The sequence below is a fragment of the Vulpes lagopus genome, chromosome 11, assembly GCF_018345385.1.
Source record: "Vulpes lagopus strain Blue_001 chromosome 11, ASM1834538v1, whole genome shotgun sequence".
Classification (NCBI taxonomy): Eukaryota; Metazoa; Chordata; class Mammalia; order Carnivora; family Canidae; genus Vulpes; species Vulpes lagopus.
In genome coordinates this window covers 35,739,628-35,747,659 of record NC_054834.1, presented here as the reverse complement: position 1 = coordinate 35,747,659, position 8,032 = coordinate 35,739,628, and the positions used below count along the sequence as shown (strand labels likewise).

Here is an 8,032-nt window from a genome sequence, read left to right as displayed (position 1 = left end):
CAGTTTAATTTGCACAACACACTTCCTAACAAATAACAAAGAGAGAAATCAGTTACCTTTTATAATCTTAATTTTAATCTTAATTTTAAAATCAAAACTGCAAAATTGCAAACTTCCAAATTCGTGAAAATGTGAAGAAGAGAAAAAGAAAATTAAATAATAAAAAAGAGCCTGAAGAACCAAACCAAGAGTGGAGATGCTGGCTTGCTTATGTTCTCTAAAGCCCTGGCTCCTGGTGATGGGTGGACTCAGGAGGACCCGCAGAGGAAGAGATGGGTGTTGAGAAAATGCACCAGGTAGCCTAGTGCAGGGTGGCAGGTATGAAAGCAGGAGGCTCCTCACCTGCCTCAGATGGAAAGCCTGGCGGTTATAGTGATGACCATAATAACATCCTTACGGTAGGAAAATCTTAAAAATGAATCAAAGTTAGTTTTGTAAGAGAATGATTTCAGATGTAGAAGTCTTTATTAGAAATATAAAAATACCAAAGTCATCTTCACAGGCCACGGTTTTCCTTGTGTGTTTTCATGACACACATCAGTATCTCCATTCCAGAAAAAAAAAAAAAAAAAAAAAAAGAATAGGGAGAGGAGGGAAGGGCGAACGATTTTCCAACATATGCCACCCGTTCTTATTGTTTCAAGTGCTCCTCTCACATAATGCCGGGAGTGCCTTTGTTAGACGTCAATTAGGCAACTTTGATTCTCAAGGTATGAGCCAGAATTGCAAAGGTGGTGTTTCTCTCCTGTGAGGGGAAGTCAGGGGACATGAAAGAGAGAATAACCTTTACCTCATAATTTTCCTTCCCCTCCTCTCTGTGAAAGCCACATTCGTCTCTCAGTGAAGGTACTTGGAGAAACTTGCTAAAATTTTCCCTCATGCTTGAAATTTACTTACCCTGGGTAACAGGAAATGTGGAGTCTTGTGATGTAGATTGTTATACCAGATGGTAATCTTAGCACATGCTATTTATGTAGATCAGCCGTGTGTGTGAGTCATCCTTTTGGGGCTGACCTCAGCCACTGGGAAATTGGGTTCCATACCACTGTTGTTAATAAATAATAATAATAATAACGGTACTGATTATGCATCATTTGGACATGACATTCAATACAGACATACTATCTTTTTCTAAATAGGACCTTGTTACCTACCACCTGGCCGTCTTGCTAGATTGTTGTTTCTTACTGGCAAGGGCTAGCACACCATTTAACTCCCTTAAATTAGGTGATTAAAATATCTGCCACTTACATTGTCCTGTGCACCGACTGGCCTGACCACATCACTCTTCCTTTCCAGCGAGTTTCTATTCTTGCTCAGAGTGTCCCTGTCCAGGCTCTGTGATTTCCCATATCCATTTAAGGCAGAAGATGAACTTGGGTAGAGGGCTCCCCTGTCCCCTTTAACCTTAACTACCTACTTTAGCCAGGGAAAATATTTTCATATTTATTATAATTTTGAGGATCTGGCGGTTTCAAGTCAGCCGGGCAGTAAAGGCTGTGGGGAGACGAGACTCTTCAAGGTCGGGAAGTATGTTCTCTTGACTTTCGAGCCTCAGGCCATTCAGCCTTTCTGCCTTTACTTCTCTGCTACCTTCATTCCCTCCTGCCTCCTTTTCTGGCACTTGTCCCCTAAGAGAGCCTAGAATGGTGCTTTGCCCGTAAAGGCTAACATCCTTTCGGCTTTGGAGCTGTGTACAGGCATTTTGCAATGTGGCACTTGGCCGTCCCTAGCTTGCAGGGCTCCCCACTGGCCCCCTGTCCTCTCCGTGACATCGGATGCCACTTCCCTGCATATCCGACTCCCCCTCACATTTCATAGCACCTGGATAAATGTGTCTCTCCTTTCTTTTCTTCCTCTTCCTTCCCAGCTGTTGTTTACTTCTAAATTTGGTCAGATATTGGGCCTAGGGGAAGTGCAAAGCTGAGATTCACACTCTGACATTTCCTTTGCCCAGCTCTTGTTGTTCTTGGGCTCCTTTCTTTATGCCACGTTCTTGCTCAAACTTTCTTCTGGAAGGAGGTGATCAGAAAGGCCCTCCTCCTTCCCTCTTCCTGACTCTTTTTCTCAGGATGCCTTCAGAACCCCATCTGGTAACAGCACTGTTTACACAGGCAACTACCTGGGGTCATCCCACATTTCTGATTATTTCCTGCTTGTCTCTTTGAGAGAGATACCATCATCTCTTTTTTGATTGGTTTCTTTTACTTCAAGAGAAGATTTCTGACCCACTATTGTTAGGATAAGAACTCTAAAACTTAATGGTATTGAGTATACATGCATTGTTTATTTCTTGGCCTCTGATTATGACCAGAGTTCTTCATTTTTTGACTAAATTTGGATCAGAAATCATAGATAGCAAGTTCATAAGGGGTTTTAATCTGCACAGAGCTCTACTGGAGCACCATAATGATTAAGGTACATAAGAGGCAAGTTTCGATAGGAAATGGGAGGCATTGGTTTGCCTCTTTCTGGTGGTGGCAGTTAGAGTGAACTGTGGATGAAATTTTTAGGTAATCTTTGGGTTTTGTTGTCTGTTTGTTTTAGTTACCTTACTGAGTGAGGCTTAGAGCTATGAGATCTCTAGGATTCTTTGGAGTGAGGTCCTTTATTATCAAGGGCTTTCTAGGCATAGCCTCCCCTAAGGGTCCAAACTGTGTCTTGGCAATTCACCCACCCTCTCTCCTGCTCTCAGGAGCCCCTCATACCTCAGGGGAAACAACTCTTCACAATCTAGGAAAATCTCAGCCGGGATTCATCTGAGACAGTCTCAGCTTCCAGCTGGGAGGGATAGTCTCCCCTCAGTCAGTACAGACGAGGCTTCAGATCAATGGGATGAGATCTGTGTAGGATGGAGCTCCAAGCCTAGTGACTGTAACATCTGACAAGTAGCAGAAGCTCTCCTTGCCTTAGATTCCTCATGTATTACATGGGGATATTATAGCACCCATCTCATAAAGTGGCTGTGAGGATAAAATGAGAGAATCGTGTAAAGTACCTGGCACCAGTAGATGGCAGCTATTTTTATCTATGATCCAGTAGGTAGAACATTTCTGTGCTCTTCCCAGCCTGAAATGGAGATGCCTTTACATCATCCTGCAGGGCTATTCTTAATTACTTTTGTCATTTGACTTCTAAGTGCCCATCATAAGTTTTCTATCAAGCCAAATGCCTGTAAAATAATATGAATAACAATTATGTAAGCAGTCTCTGCAGAGCTCTGGGATCCTGAACTTTGGTCAGAACTTTTAGATTGTCATTGATCAAGGCCACTGAAAAGCTGAGCATTTCCAGTCTAGGATGATCATTAAAACTAGGGGCAGCCCGGGTGGCTCAGCAGTTTAGTGCTGCCTTTGGCCCAGGGCATGACCCTGGAGACCCAGGATCGAGTCCCACGTCCAGCTCCCTACTTGGAGCCTGCTTCTCCCTCTGCCTGTGTCTCTGCCTCTCCCTCTCTCTCTGTTTCTCATGAATAAATAAATAAAATCTTAATAAAATAAAATAAAATAAAATAAAATAAAATAAAATAAAATAAAATAATAAAATAAAATAAACAGTGCCTTGCACTGCTACAAGATGCTTAGTCCTTAAAGTTATATAAGATACCTAGGTAGTAACATACTGCTGGAACATAAGAGGTCAAGACTGGAGTTAGGAAGTATAGGTTTCAGGGTTGGTTTATCCAGCTCAAAAATCCTATGATCCATGATGGTGAGCTCCTCGGTTAGGTTATAAACTCAATGAAGTCCTTGTTGATTTCTGGAGGGAGGGAGGTAGGTAGGGGTTAGAAATTACAGTGATCTGAGATAGAATCAATTCCTATATTGCTTTCTGGGCTTACCTGAAAGTTTCACTCCTTTCTGAAAAGTAACTGGTCTTCCAAAATAATGAGCCTTACTGTAATCTGTCCATGCAGCAAGTGTCTGTCTACACTTCACAGATCTCTTGTATGAAGCTCACACTTCATATGAGGGACTAGCGTGCAGTTTTCAAAGTGACATAATAATCATCATCATCATCATCATCAATCATCATCATCATCTAGCCAAGGAGATAAACAGTTTAACCTTGAAACATGAAGAGCACCAATTATAAAGCAATTTATGAGGATAGACTGTACCCGTTCCTCTCAGTTTTCCTAACACACAGGGTAAATACTTGAGGCTAAATTATTTTGCTCTTTTCTGAAGCTTTTTTCCCCCCATTCACTTCTTAAACTGCTAAACATTATAAGGTGCTGTAGGAAATAAGAATTAGGGCAGCCCGGGTGGCTCAGTGGTTTAGCGCTGCCTTCAGTCCAGGGCATGATCCTGGAGACCTGGGATCGAGTCTCCCGTCAGGCTCCCTGCATGGAGCCTGCTTCTCCCTCTGCCTGTGTCTCTGCCCCCCATGTCTCTCCTGAATAAATAAATAAAATCTTAAAAAAAAAAGAAATAAGAATTAGAAAGTTCTTGAATTAAAAATTGCTTATTATAAAGGATAACAAATGTTACTTTAAGATTCTGTGACCACAGATATCAACAGGATGGCTGATCAACGTGATGGTTCTAATAGAAAATGCCAAGAATCCAAAGACACTTGTGTGATGAGTCATTGCCATTCAGCTTCTTCCACAAATGGTCTTAACCTAAGCAGGGCTCATAAATCAACCAACGGTAGTTGCTAGAAAGGCATTTTTCAAATTAGCAATGAAGTATTAATTAATTTTCAGTTTTTATTGGCAGTTCTTTAACTCATAGCATGAAATGTGGAGTCTGAAGGAGGAGAGATTGGGTCCCATCCTCATCCAAGTGTAAACTACTCCACATTGTCCATCAGCGTCCAGCCTCTTCACACAGCAGCACAATAGAATGTGGACCAAAAATGAAGCCACATATGTAATTTTAAATTTTCTGGTGCTCACATTAAAAGAGTAAGAAGAAACAAGTGAAATTAATTTCAATAGTACATTTTATTTAGCTAAATAAAATAGCGTACTTGACAGATCACACATCTTAACTTGGACGAAGCACACCTTCAATGTTCGGCATGCAGTTAGTGGCCACAGTATTGGACAGCATAGATCTATAAAGTCACGAAGGAAAAAAATCACTCCAGTTCCCTCTGACTTCCCATTGGAAAGTCATCACATCATTCTGCAGTGTAGGTATCAGAAATTTTTCTTTGTTTTGCATTGAAATCTGCAACTTCTACCCTTAGTCTTTGTTCTACCTTCTTCATCGTACTTGTGACACTACTGAAATGTCACACCGGCTTTCGGGAGTAGCAGTATATCATGATGTAATTCTGGTTGTTTTCAAGTTTTCTTTTCTGAACCCACAGTTCCCCCTTCTTTGCTTTTGAAATAGGATTTTTCAGATCAGAGACAGAATTTTCTATTTAAAGTTGGTACATCTCGCCTTGCTAGTTGGCCAGTTTGTTCCCAACTGACAAACTCTCTTTTGGAACCGAGTTCTATCAACTAGCTAATCAGGTATTCCTTTCTGGTTCATGTTGTCCTTATAAGGAATCAGCATGTCGTGGCATCTTCACTGAATTTAGTGAGAAATCAGCTAATTTAGGCTTGCTGTGAGAATATTCATTCCAGGTTAGGTGACCTCCATGACCACCTCACTTAGATTGCAGTCACTTCAAGTTATAAAGTCACCAACCAGCTGGTCATTGGGGTTTACATTTCTTCATCGTCCCCACCAGGACGTCATGACTCACCTTGTCAAATGTCCTTCCAGGCGGTCAAAGTTCTCAGCTGTCAGAACAGGAAATAAGTTAATACTTCTTGCCTAATTCAGTGAGCCCAGAGTGAGCTGGGTCCAGGACCACATTTTTCTCTCTCCCTGGGCTTCTGTCACCTTTCATGCTGAAGAGCTCTTCAAAATAATTGACAAATGGCTCATGGTTCTCATCTTTTGGTTTCCTCATGCCAGGGATCTTCTATAAAATAAGTAGTTGGTCTTTCTTCATTCTTTTGCGGCATTTATTCTTTCCCATTTTTTTTTTTTAACATTCTGGCATAGATTACATGACTATTAATTTTTAAGATTAACTTACTAAAATAAGTTAGAGAGAGGATTTTCCTATCAGGGCAATTTCTGAAGTCAGAAGGGTCTTATAATTAGGGTGATGAGAAGGTATTTACTTCTTGGATCAGGGAAGCGGGAGAACAAGTTTTTGCCATAGAAAGCACGATTTCCAAGGGTCTACTGATATCGCTTTATTTTTCCTTTATCTTTTCCCCCTACTGATTCACTTTTTTTGGCAGTACTGCTTGTTCTACTATTCTCTTCATATTATTCCAATTCGCTGCTGCTCTTTAAATTAAAGGGGTAGACATTATTTTCTTCTCTAGTAATATAAATGATAAATCTGAAGGTTTTGTTTTGTTTTGTTTGGTTTTGGAAGCACAGAAGAGTAACCAATCAGCAGTCTGGAGGAAGAATATATATTTCTCCAGCTCCTTATAAAGTCATGTTCTTTTTTTTTTTTTTTTTAAAGTCATGTTCTATGTATGGCCAAAGTTGGGTCATGTTGTCAGCTCATCATTGACTACATTATATTTTAATTTTCTGTTTCTAGGTGTGGCTTGTTGACTATTCTGTGAATTGCTGGATGTTAAGGGCTATATCTTACTAGTCTCTGCATTATCAGCACCTTATGTTTAACAGTCTTTCCATGAATACCATGCCATGCATGAATAAATTGATGAATGAATCACTGATATGGCACTTAAATACAATGTCTACCTAAGTGCTGCCTATTCTGAAATACTGCTTTACGTTTAATCCATGTCGATGTTGGATCACTTTGATGAGCAAAAGCATTTCTTTTGTATTAAGCTAAAACTGACCCTCAGAACTACCATTTTCCCATAGAAAGCATCTTTCCCATGTATTTATTCTACATATTAAACTGAAGGCTTCAGGCCTGATGAAGATAGCAATTTTGTTTTCAACAGGAAGTACTGTGCTTATTCTTTGCTTGTTCAACCATCTTCATTCCAGTGGCATTCCAGTGGCAAGCTTCTGGCATGCCAACCACACAGGTCATTTAGGGAGAAATCCAAATTCCATTTAGACACATTTTGAACTCCTCTAAATATTGTACTTTCTCAGGCTTCCAGGGAGCCAGTGTTTATCACTGGATGAGTACAGTTACAGGGAGATCAAGGACTTAGTTTATTCTGGGTCACATCCATTATAATGGCCTAGTTTAGGCCAAAGAGTCCTCTTGTTCCCAACCACTTTCCTTCGTCTTAGACTGAAGTTTTCAGCAACATTGCCCTCCTTCCCCTGATGAACACATCCTGAAGCCCAGGCTGCGACTGCTCTTTCTTTATTCCAGATCAGCAGTGCTTACTTACATAGCTCTTCCTCTCTCCTAGACAGATTGCCAGATAATACAGTATGAAGAACCCAGTATCTGACACTCATATTTGGCTCAGGGCTCGTTTGTGAATCACATGTCAGAACAGAACTTAAAATCGCATGTCCAACACAAAGAGAGATGACGCCAGTGCTCTGAAATGTCTTTTAACACAAAATATGTCAATTCGGTGACCACCCTGCCCCCCCCACACACCCCCAGCCCTGCTCCCTTCTCTCTTCTGCATTTTATTTTAGAGGTTTAGAGGTCCTTGTCGTCTTTGATTGTGAAATATGATTTTAGGACAAAGGCATGTCAATATTGTGAAGCTGCAGTAAATATGACAAGAAATATGAGACCATGATTGTATCGGCTTTGATCACACCGATTCCACTAATTAAAAATTCCACCAAGGAGAGTGCTGTGGAATCATGTCAACCCTGTGAATTACCTAATAATGATAGAAATATTCAGGGCATTAGTGATTAATGAACAGATGTGAAGAGGCAATGCAAACTTATGGGAAACCATTTCTAATGGTGATGTCAGCAAGGAACAATTTGCAGACATAATTACTAAAAAATTATCAGAGACTTCCTTGTCAAGTATTTTGTATGTTTATAAAGCTGTTGGTGACTCATTTTAGAAGTCTGGGAGACTTATTTGATTTGGA

The 8,032-nt window shown here is 40.5% G+C and overlaps 1 long non-coding RNA gene across 1 annotated transcript; it reads right to left on the bottom strand.

Annotated features, from left to right (window-relative positions):
- Positions 1 to 539: 539 nt before the first annotated feature.
- On the bottom strand, positions 540 to 2,852 carry LOC121501570. The gene is made up of 3 exons (XR_005990638.1): positions 2,709 to 2,852; positions 898 to 1,045; positions 540 to 745 (listed from the first exon to the last, which is right to left on the bottom strand). It is a non-coding gene; the product is annotated as an uncharacterized LOC121501570 (long non-coding RNA).
- Positions 2,853 to 8,032: the final 5,180 nt, after the last annotated feature.